This window comes from Herpailurus yagouaroundi, unplaced genomic scaffold (assembly GCF_014898765.1).
Source record: "Herpailurus yagouaroundi ecotype Mexico unplaced genomic scaffold, PumYag 483, whole genome shotgun sequence".
Taxonomy (NCBI): domain Eukaryota; kingdom Metazoa; phylum Chordata; class Mammalia; order Carnivora; family Felidae; genus Herpailurus; species Herpailurus yagouaroundi.
Window position 1 is genome coordinate 4,815,348 of NW_024412700.1, and position 11,156 is coordinate 4,826,503.

At 49.7% G+C, this 11,156-nt stretch overlaps 1 long non-coding RNA gene across 3 annotated transcripts; it reads right to left on the reverse strand.

Moving 5' to 3' along the window:
- Window positions 1-571: 571 nt before the first annotated feature.
- On the reverse strand, window positions 572-11,128 carry LOC121022908 (uncharacterized). 3 transcript variants are annotated; one of them, XR_005787159.1, is made up of 6 exons: window positions 11,029-11,128; window positions 10,066-10,188; window positions 8,125-8,346; window positions 7,917-8,019; window positions 1,766-1,888; window positions 572-1,271 (listed from the first exon to the last, which is right to left on the reverse strand). It is a non-coding gene; the product is annotated as an uncharacterized LOC121022908 (long non-coding RNA). The 3 variants fall into 3 exon arrangements; XR_005787160.1 differs by lacking the exon at window positions 7,917-8,019; XR_005787161.1 differs by lacking the exons at window positions 10,066-10,188; window positions 11,029-11,128 and adding an exon at window positions 9,390-9,441.
- Window positions 11,129-11,156: the final 28 nt, after the last annotated feature.

Genomic DNA, 11,156 nt, shown 5'->3' on the forward strand with positions numbered 1-11,156 from the left:
CCCGCGGCAACCTGACTCAGCGCGTGTGGGCGCTTGGTGCGTGGTTCGAACCGTGACCGTGACTTGTCCACGTGGTCTTTTCTGTAGAACTTTAAAAAGCTACAGTAGGTCCAACCCATCGCGTCGCACTCTCTCTCCACGTGCCTGCTCCCAGCCAGGCACGGGGACCTCGGGTGGCTTCATGAGTGTGACAGATGAGGGTTCACGAACACACCACTGCTCCTTTGTCAGACCCCGCTGTGACCAGTGGGGGTGGAGGGGGAGTGGGGCAGTTCTGAAAATGACTCCCATGAAAGAAAAGGCTTCAGGCCTTGGGTGCCCGCGTGACTCCAAGGTGGCCCCGGGCCCTGCGCAGGCCTGGAGGTGTGGCTACATCTCACTTAGCCCCTGGGTTGAGAGGGCACCGTGGGCACCACGGCCCCTTCTCAGTCGCTGGCTTTCAAACCAGGGGCGCCTGGGTGGCTCAGTCAGTTGAGCGTCCGACTTCGGCTCAGGTCATGATCTCACAGCTCGTGAGTTCGAGCCCCGTGTCAGGCTCTGTGTTGACAGCTCAGAGCCTGGAGCTTGCTTCGGATTCTGTGTCTCCCTCTCTCTCTGCCCCTCTCCTGCTTGTTCTCTCTCTCTCTCTCTCTCTCTCTCTCTCTCAAGAATAAACATTTAAGAAAATTCAAACCAGGTGAATGTCTTTGTAGCAGAGCAGACACAGACACACAGGCCTCCAGCCCCACCAGCACCTCCATCTGGAAACCTCTGGAACTGACTAGAAATTGGCTCTGGAATCTTCTCTGGAGAGCTTGTGTATCAGGGTCTGAGTACCGTAAATGGCAGTGCTAGGATCCAGCTTGACAGCTTTGCCTGGTGCCAGACCCACGATCCTGGCCTTGTTCACGCTGCACAGACCAGATCTGTACCAGTGCCGTATTGCTGCCTGGCAAATTACCCCAACATCTAGTGACTTCAAACGATGAACATTTAGTATCTCGGTGTCTGCGAGTCAGAAATGTGGGAATGGCTTAGCCTGGTGGTTCTCCCTCAGGGTCTCGTAGGAGCTTGCAGTCAAGATGGTTCTCATCTGAAGGCTCAACCGTGGCTGGAGGGGCCATTTCCAAGATGCCACCCTCTTCTGCTTGTTGGCCAGAGGCCTCAGTTCTCTGTATTAACCGTATCTTTTATCCTCTGTGTTCTGATACTTTGACATCGGGGCCTCGTTACCCTGGAGGACTGCCCTCCCAGGGTTAGCCACTCCTCATTGACAGTGAACACTTGCCCACCTGTGAGCGCATTTCACAAATGCAAACCAACCAGTGTGGAGCCCATACCCCTATCACCTGCTCTACTGGGCCCTCACACTCTGGGTCACCACCCACCTACCCTAACCACCCTAGAGCAAGGTCCCAACAACTGGGGGCAGCTCCTACCTCTCAGAGCCCACCTATGTCACTCAAACCAGCCGATCCTAAGCCTATGCACCCTGCCTTGCCCACTCCTTCCTGCAGAAACCACAGTAAAAGCTCTCACCCCCACCCATCCCACACCTCTTGATTTGCTTTAGTGCTTCTCATGGGGCCCCCATGGCGTGTTGAGCCCCCTCCTCTTGGGATCTAGTACACTATCTTTTCACTTGACGGTTTTCTCCTGGTCTGTTGGCCTCACCACACCTGAATAATAAAGCCCGCTAGACCAGACACCCAGCCTGGTTCTTTCCATCCCTTGCAAACACTCATTGCGTGCTGTTGCAGACATTTCTGGTAGCTGGAGGACTCACCTGCTTAGATCTTGTTGGAGTTACAGCTGACTGCTGTGGGGTCTGGCTGCACACGGAGAGCTCTGAACAAGACCTGCGTGTTTCTGGACTTTCCTTCAGGCTCACTGCTGCTTAGAGCCTTGGCTGTTAAATGAACACCTTGTATCAGAAGAGATTTACTACTCTAACTGTATCTGTATCTCAATTTAATGAAAATGTTAAGGATACTTTGATGGTCTTGCGCCAGTGTAATTTTAAGTGAAATGTCTTCATTCTTTGGCAGCAGGGGCTGCCTCGATGTTCAACCATTGGAAAGTACTTAAGTGAAGTGCTCTTTACAATATTGTCTTTACAACATCGGCGTGTTTTACAGCATTTTTTTCCCAGAGTAAACAAAAAATTGTAATGGAAATATCTGAGGCAAAGCCTCATCAATGTTGCTAGAAATTAAACCCTGGCTGACTGCAGATTATGAAGCAATGTATCTTAGGGGTAAAACTCAGGATTTTGAAGTCACACGGTGACTATACAGCTGAACCCCAGCTGTGTGCAGACCAGCTGTGAACCGTGCCATTAGAGTCTCCAAGCCCCAGTTTCTGCACTTGTAAGACGTGGATGACAGCATTTACCTCGTAGGGTTGCTGTGAGAAGTACGTTCATAGAAGGATCCACATGGCACACGGTGTAATGCCTGACGGAGACTGAACGTTCGACAAATAATAGCTTTTACTTTCTGCTGCTGTGTTTATACACTCCAGCACTTAGTTATTTGTAGGTGACTTTGAACAGAAGTTTGTGTTTCTTTCCAAAACACAGTGCACTTGGAGATGTAATACTTTTGCTCAGCTTTGCCCGGACAAGGTGCTCGGCCAAGGCAATTTGGAGCATTCACGGTTGCAGCCTCCTGTTTCCCACATGGTGACGGGCTACCAAACACACTCTGAATTGTCTAACCTTTATAAATGACTAAAATGATGATGATGATGATGCATAAAAATAGTACCACTAAAACGTTAACGGTGTATTATCAGTACTTGGCCTTTTGATATTGCTTATTGTTAAACTTTCTTTTTTGTCCTACGGATTTAGTGAAATGCCCTTGGAGTACACATATTTAGTACTAACAATAGTCTACAATAACCAGGGTTGTTCAATATACTCGAATCACCAAAATACAGATCTCAAGAGCCATCTGGGCCAGGCCTGAGCGTCAGCCCCGGAGGCCTTTCACCAGCTTGGCTGGTGAAGTTGATGAAGTCACAGGACTCACCCAAAGTCACTCAGCTATGGATGGAGGGGGCTGGGATCCAAGCCAGTCGGGGCAGGCCCCCCTGTGGGCGGGGCCAGGACCCTAGTGGGTGGGGCTGGACCCAAGTCAGCTTCTGAACCACGCTTTACTACAAGAAAACATGTTAAATTCTATTTTCCTTTGAAAGCAGAAAGCGTGCCTGGATATTTGTGCACATCGTTTAACCCGTCAGTGAAAACACGAACGTTTTACTGAAGAACACTGCCATCTATGCAAGGCAACTGGAAGGCGTGAGATACAGGCCATTTTGCCTTGGGGGCAGTCCAGGTTTTAGCAGAAACAAATACATGAGCAATTCATAGTCCGTAATGTTAAAGAGCTTTCTGATAAAGAGAAGGAAAGGTAAATGCAGGTGAACGCAGAGCCCAGTTATGAAATCAGAAGCTTTGCTTCCCGCCCCGCTCGGCACAGGACCCGCCTCCCGTTCTGTGCGCCCCCGCCTGCTTCTGGCCCTACAGCCCCAGCCTCTTGTGCATTCACTTCCTGGTCACTACCTTTAAGGTACACAGTCACGGCTGATGACCAGACGCATGAGCCAGGGCTTCGGGGAGTGATTTTATGCCTAGAGCACGTGGCGTCGCACGGTAATCGCAGCTGATGGTGGGTTTGCCCAGGTGCAGATGTCATGTGTGATCGAGGGTCCTGGTGGGGACTTCCAGGCGGGGACATGGTAGGTGTGGAGGGACAGAGGCTGCAGGGTACCTCCAGAGGGAACTCTTCCATCCCAGGGCGGCCCTCCCAGTACCTTCAGCTCAGAATCTCCGGTGGATCCACCGTGGGACAGACGGAGACTTCCCTAGTCGACGGGCCACGGGCCAAAGCAGGACCCAAGGCCGCTGTGGCACAAACTCGAAAACTCCCAAGTCTCAGGGACACCGGTGCGGGAGACGCGGCTCAGGCGGAGAGAGACAAGGCACGGGAGAGAAAGGCCACCCGAGGCAGGCCGGCCCCGCCACAGATTTGTGACGTTTGCAAGAGGCCGGTGTCCTGAGTGCCGCTTTCCGAAAGGGACAGCGGGCCCAGGTCAAACTCCCATTCCTCCGGAGGTGCAGACAAAGGGCACAGTTCTGGTCTCCATGAGAACTGAGCACACCGGGCACGGATTCCAGAAGGCCGGCAGAGAGGAGGCCTGTGTTTGCGAACCTAAAACCTTAAGCTACCTGCGTGGGCGATGCCATCCACCCCTGCGGTGGTCCCCTGCACACTCTGGATTTTCTTTCATCTCCACAGGCCTTCTGGTTCCCCTTCTGACTTCTCTGAGCCAGGAGCCACTTAGAATGTGTTGTTGAAGTTCCACATATGTGGCTTTCCCAAATTTTCCCTGTCGAAGATTTCTTTTTTTTAACGTTTATTTTTGAGAGACAGAGAGAGACAGTGTGAGCAGGGGAGGTGCAGAGAGAGAGGGAGACACAGAATCCAAAGCAGGCTCCAGGCCCTGAGCTGTCAGCACAGAGCCCGACGTGGGGCTCGAACCCGTGAACCGCGAGATCGTGACCTGAGCCGAAGTTGGCTGCCCAACTGACTGAGCCCATCAGGCGCCCCTTCTCTGTTAAGGATTTCTAATTTCATTCCACTGTGGCCAGAGAACACATTTTGAATGATTTCTGCCCTTCTGAATGTACCAAGATTATGTTTATGGCTAGCAAATGGCCTGTCCAGAGAATGTTCCACGTGCACCAGAGAAAAACGCATGTTCTGCTGCTAACCACGGGCATTTTCTGTCAGTTTTTGCATACTTTAATTTCTTTGGACTTTACTCTTGCAAAGCAATTTAACTTTTGGACTTTACTTCCCCTAGAATATAATGGAAGGGGAGTGTATATTCAAATGTAGGGCATTTTATTGTTGCCATTAATGTCCAGGACTGCCCCGCCCCCCCTGCACAATTCATACGTTGATATCCTAACCCTCGCTGTGAAGCTGGTAAGAGGTGGCACCTTTGGGGGTGATTAAGTCAGGAGAGCTGAAACCTCATTGATAGGATTAGTGCCCTCAGAAAGGGGACACCACAGAGCCCCTCACCCTCCTGCTTTGGGGGAGCAAGAGAAGGTGCCATCCGTGAACCAGGAAGCAGTTCTTATCAGACATCAAACTGGCTGGGCATCCATCCTCCAGAACCACGAGAAACAAAGTTCTGTGGTTCGGAAGCCACGCAGTCTGTGGTATCTGTTACAGCAGCCTGACGTACGACAACAAAGCTTTTCCTGAGAAAGTTATCATTCAAATCATGATGTGCACAGAGAGTATATATATCTACATGTTAAAGAATGATCCCTAAGGGGGAGCCTGGGTGGCTCAGTCGGTTGAGCTTCTGACTTCAGCTGAGGTCGTGATCTCACTCACGGTTCCTGAGTCCAGGCCCCGCGTCGGGCTCTGTGCTGACAGTCTGGGACCTGCTTTGGATTCCGTGTTCCCCTCTCTCTCCGCACCAACCCTGCTTGTGCTCTGTCTCTCTATCTCTCAAAGGTGAATACACATTAATTTTTTTTTTTTTTAAAGAAAAGAATAACAGCTAAGGAAGCACCCCAGGGGACACCATGCAGGCTGAGAAATGTTGCCAGTATCTGGGAAGTTACTGACCATCTCTACTTCTGCAACAAGATTTTCTTTTTTTTTTTTTTTTTTTTTAGTTTATTTATTTGAGAGAGAGAGAGAGAGAGAGAGAGGGCATGCACCACACATGCTCATGCAAGCTGGGGAGAGGCAGAGAGAGGGAGAGAGAGAATACCAAGTAGGCTCTGCATTGTCGGCACAGAGCCCAATGCAGGGCTTGAACTCATGAACCCGGAGATCATGACCTGAGCCGAAATCAAGAGTCAGATGTTTAACCAACTGAGCCACCCAGGCGCCCCACCTCAACAAAATTTTCTGTGTATTTCTTTCTAGTTTTATTTGCTGGAATCTTTTCGTATTTTGTTAGTGGAAAATCTTGATGTGATCACTTCATTGCATGAGTTCTGGTTAATTCTGTGGACAATGTGGTTGGACGTTATTTGGAACGGTAAACAGAGAAAGGAGTGAATTTTCTGCCTTGGGTGCACAATGCCTTTGGTGTTAATGAATGCTCTCCTTGGACCCATTCCAGAGTCTCTGGGGCCAACATCTATGTGGCTCGGCAGCCCCAGGATGACCCCAAAGGAAAGGGCGGATATCCTCTGGGGACAGCAAGGAACTGACCCTATCGGACGTAAGCCTGCTGACCTGTAACTCAGCCACACCATATCACAGAAAGAACTCATCCCTGTGTGTGAGAATGCTCTTGCAGCAGAATCTGTAACAACAAAATGGCATCGACCTTGGCATCAAATAGTAGGGAGACAGCTGATAAATTATGGTCCATCCAGACAACGAAACCCTAAGTAGCCAATACAACTGATGTGGCAGATTTCTAAGTACTGCCATGGAAGATGTCCGTGCTGCATTTTGGTACCAAAACAAAAAAACAAAAACAAAAACAAAGCTGATGGGGGCTGAGGGGGTAATATGATCTCTTTCAAAAACAGAACAATGCTACACAGTGTGGCACACGGATTAATGGCCCTCCCCGCAAAGGTGTCCACGTCCTAATCCCAAGAACCTGTGAATATGTTACCTTACCTGGCAAAAGTGACTTTGCAGGTGTGGTTAGAGATCTCGAGACGGGGTGAGTATCCTGGATTATCTGAGTGGCCCAGCGTAATCACGGGCGTCCTTAGAGAGGGAGGGAGCACGGTCAGCCAGAGGAGATGAGAGGACAGAGCAGAGGTCAGGGTGATGGGCTTGCTGGATGGGGGCACCAGCCAAGGGTGTGGGCACCCCTGGGAGCTGGAAAAGGCAGGTAAATGGATTCTCCCCTGGAGCCTCCAGAAGGAACCAGCCCTGTAGACACTTTGATTTTGGCCCATCGAGACTTCTGACTTCCAGGACGGTGAGGTAATAAATTTGTGTTGTTTAAGCCACTAAGTCTTGGGTAGTTTGTTAGAGCAGTGACAGGAAACTAAGCCAGATGGAGTGTCTCAGAGGTAGGAGCAGGACAGTGTGGGGCAGATGGAAAGTTTCACTTATTCCTCTGCTTACGTTGGCACTGTTTTGATTTTCTTAAATAACTTACGTGTGACTATTCTAAATAATAAATCCTTACAATGAAAAGGAAACCGATGGGCACCAAACGTTTGAATTGTGAGGTTATCGAGACAGGAAAGTGTGCGCGAGGGGAGAAAGCTCCCAGTGGCTTCCTGGTGGAGGAGGTCTTTCTTTCTCTCCTTCTGCAGGCTGCAGAAGAGCTTCTGAAACAACGTGTGATTTTCCACTAGGATCTTCAGAAAAACTGCAAAGGGGCTCATAAGCCTCCAAAAACAATAGCTTGAAAATATATCACGTATGTTACGTTAGATTCATGTGGAGGAGACTAGAAGAAAGCAGAAATTGGGAGGAATACGTATCTTCCGATGGAGTATAAAACGCCCGGGGCTTTTTCAAACACCGGAAAACCTCGCTGATCGTTGTTTGTCATTCAAGAGTTTTATGTTTTCCGCCGTATTTAAGAATTCTATTTTGAGGGGCACCTGGGTGGCTCAGTCGGTTAAGCGTCCGACTTCAGCTCGGGTCATGATCTCGCGGTCCGTGAGTTTGAGCCCCACGTCGGGCTCTGTGCTGACAGCTTGGAGCCTGGAGCCTGCTTCGGATTCTGTGTCTCCCTCTCTCTCTGACCCTCCCCCATTCATGCTCTGTCTCTCTCGGTCTCAAAAATAAATAAACATTAAAAAAAATTAAAAAAAAAAAAAGAATTCTATTTTGAGATACAGATTCACAAGAAGTCGCAAAAATAGTACAGAGATGTCCTCTACACCCTTTACCCAATTTCCCATCATGCTTGTATCCTACCTAATTACAGGACAATGGCCAAACCAAGAGGCTGCTGACACTGGTGTGCTGTGTGCTCACGGCTCTGTGTCATCTTATCCCACGTGGATTCATGTGACCAGCACTGACCAAGACACAGAGCCCATCTGCCACCACAGACTCCCTCCTGCTGTCCCCGTGTAGTCCCACCCTCCTCACCTTTCCATCCCCAACCCTCACGGCTACTAACCTAGTCTCTGTCTGGCTCCACGATTTTGTCATTTTGCCAAACAGACGGAGTCATCCTTTATGCATGTGATCTCTGGGAGTGGCCTTTCCATCCAGCATCATCCCGAGAGCACCGGTGCCCTGTGAGTCAGTGGCTTCTTTCATCGCTGCTGAGTCACATCCGGGGTGTAGACGCGCCACACGTGGTTTGACCACCACCCTTTGGAGGATATTTTAGTTGTTTCTGGATTTGGTTGACACAAAAAGCTGCCGTGAACATTTATGTATAAATGTTATGCGGACATAAATTTTGATTTCCTGGGATAAATGTGCAGGAAGGCAAGCGCTGGGTGTGTACGGTAAGCATTTTCTTTTTTTTTTTTTTTTTTTTTTTAAAGAAATGATCGAGGTGCCCGGGTGGCTCAGCAGGTTGAGTGACCCGCTCTTGATTTTGGCTCAGGTCATGATCTCATGGTCATGAGATCGAGCCCTGGTCGGGCTCCATGCTGGGCATGGAGTCTGCTTGAGACTCTCTTTCTTTCTCTTTCCCTCTGCCACTGTCCCCCACTTGCACTCCCTCTAAGTTTAAAAATTAAACAAATAAATAAAATAAAAAAGCAACGACCGAACTCTTTCCTAGAATGCCTGTAACACTTTCCATATGGGAGGTTGGGCTTCTCCACCTCCCTGCCAGCATCCGGTGTTGTCAATATTTTGCACGTTAGCTGTGTAACAGTTACGTGATTTTAACCTACCTTTTTCCATTGTCTTTTGGTGATCATCAATTTTAATGCACAAATATTTGGGAGCCTATTATACAGCACTACACTAGGCCCCCAAGTGAGCTAACTGGCTCCTTAGCTCTCGAGGAGGTGCAGTCTAGAACAGAAAGTAGGACTGTTCACAAAGTGAACCAGAATCACGTTGTCTCAGGTGTCAGGTTTCAGGATCAGCACACACGGTGGGGAATCTTTCACAGTCCAGTTTATCCTTGAAAACTATTGTTAATTTTGGTAGGGTGATAATGATATAACGATGTCTTTGTCCCCCCCCCCCCCCCCGCTTTTTAAGAGATACATACTGACATATTTACAGATGAAATGATGTCTGGAGTTTGCTTCACAATAATGGGGAGGATGGTTAATGGATGGGGCATGAGTCACACAAGTGGCCATAAGGTGACGATCACTGAAGCTAGCTGATGGGTAACAAGACCTGATTATACCATTTTATACTCTGCAGTAGGCTTGAAATTTTCTACTTAAAAAAAAAGTATTTTGGGGGCACCTGGGTGGCTCAGTCGGTTGAGCATCCGGCTTCGGCTCAGGTCATGATCTCGTGGTCTGTGAGTTCGAGCCCCACGTCGGGCTCTGTGCCGGCAGCTCAGAGCCCGGAGCCTAGTGTGGATCCTGTGTCTGGGGGCCCCCCCCCCCCTCGCTCGTGCTCTCTTTCTCTGTCAAAAATAAATAAACATTAAAAAAAAATTTTTTTTAAGTATTTTTAAGAAATGTTTCAGGGGTGCTTGGGTGGCTCGGTGTGTTGAGCATCTGACTCTTGATTTTGGCTCAGGTCATGATCCCGGCATCGTGGGATTGAGCCCTGTGTCGGGCTCTGCGCGGAGTGTGGAGCCTGCCTGGGATTTTCTCTCTCTAAAAAAAAAAAAAAAAAAAATCTAAAAATCCTTGAAAATCTTTCAGAGGAATCACATCCTGCTAAGCTGTGTTTCCTTCCCTCCAGCGTGGGGTGGATGACTAATTCTCCAGCGGAGCACCAGGCGAAGTAGTTGGCTCGCACGATGGGCCACCTGACAAACCGCGGTGTTCCCGCCGCCAGTGGTAGGTGGAAGGTAAGACCAAATGAGGAACGGCAACGCGGGGTTTTGTTAAAGAGCACCCTCTTCCGTGCCCACGTTCTCAGCCAACTAGAAAATATGAAAAACACCCAGCAGGTGGAGGCCACACACCTTAATTCCCAGCGAAGATGACACTGGACAACCAGGCTTGGTGTTCACATCGGTTGGGCTTGTCTGCTCCTCACTCTTGGTCTAGACCTTGGAAGAATTTACCTGAGGCCAAACCTGAGAACTCTGGGAAGACACACTTAATGAGGGTGCATACTGATATCACCAATACTTTTAAATTTTTCTCCTCTGACAGGTCAAAAAAAAAAAAAAGCATGTTTTATTTACAAAGTCTGTAAAATTTCAAATTTGGTAAAAGAATATTTTTGATGAATCAAGGATCTCTTGATATATCACAGTAAGTGGTAGAGTGAACATTCTTCCGGTGGCTTTCAACGCTCCTAACTTAGAATAAAAACACACACTATATTGTGACCTCATTGATACAGTGTGTGCGCGCGTGTGGCAGGATTTTTCAAACTGCTATCGAAGCCCATTAGCGTGTCGAGAAACGTAGTTAGTGCTTTGTGGCCGGTGTTAAAAAAAAAAAAAGATCCACATTCCACACAGTAATGATAACCACTGGCTTGTAGATTTTCGGTTTCAGTCGTGTGTATAGGATTCGATTTACGTATAAGTATGTGTACATACATTTGCGAATGTGACAGGTGTATGCGTACGTACGTGTGGACACGGAACGTACGGGACATGTACTTGCACGTATGCGTATGAAGGACACGCGTGACCTTGGTCACAACCTGAAATGTGTGCACGCTGCGCGGGCATTAAGTATCTAATGAGGCCGTTTCTCTCGGTGTCACATCGGTCAAGTCCGGCCTCAGACCGAAAGCCACCAGCCCGCTTCCCGGCAAGGCGCACAAGCCACCCCCGAGTTCAGCCGCGGGGTGCGGGCGCCCACCGGTCCCCCGCACCTGTCCTGGGAGTGCTCGCGGCGTGGGACCCCTCAGCGCCTCTCGCGCGGCCCCGGCCCCCACCGCCCCTCCCCGCCCCGGCCCCGCCCCTCACCTACGCGCCCCGGCCGCAGGGCCAGGTCACCGCGGCACCTTCCCACGCTTCAGCGCGCCGGCGACGGGAGCGCGCACGCTGCCCGGCTCCGGAGAGCGCCGCGGCGTCGGCGGCGGGTGCGCGCACGC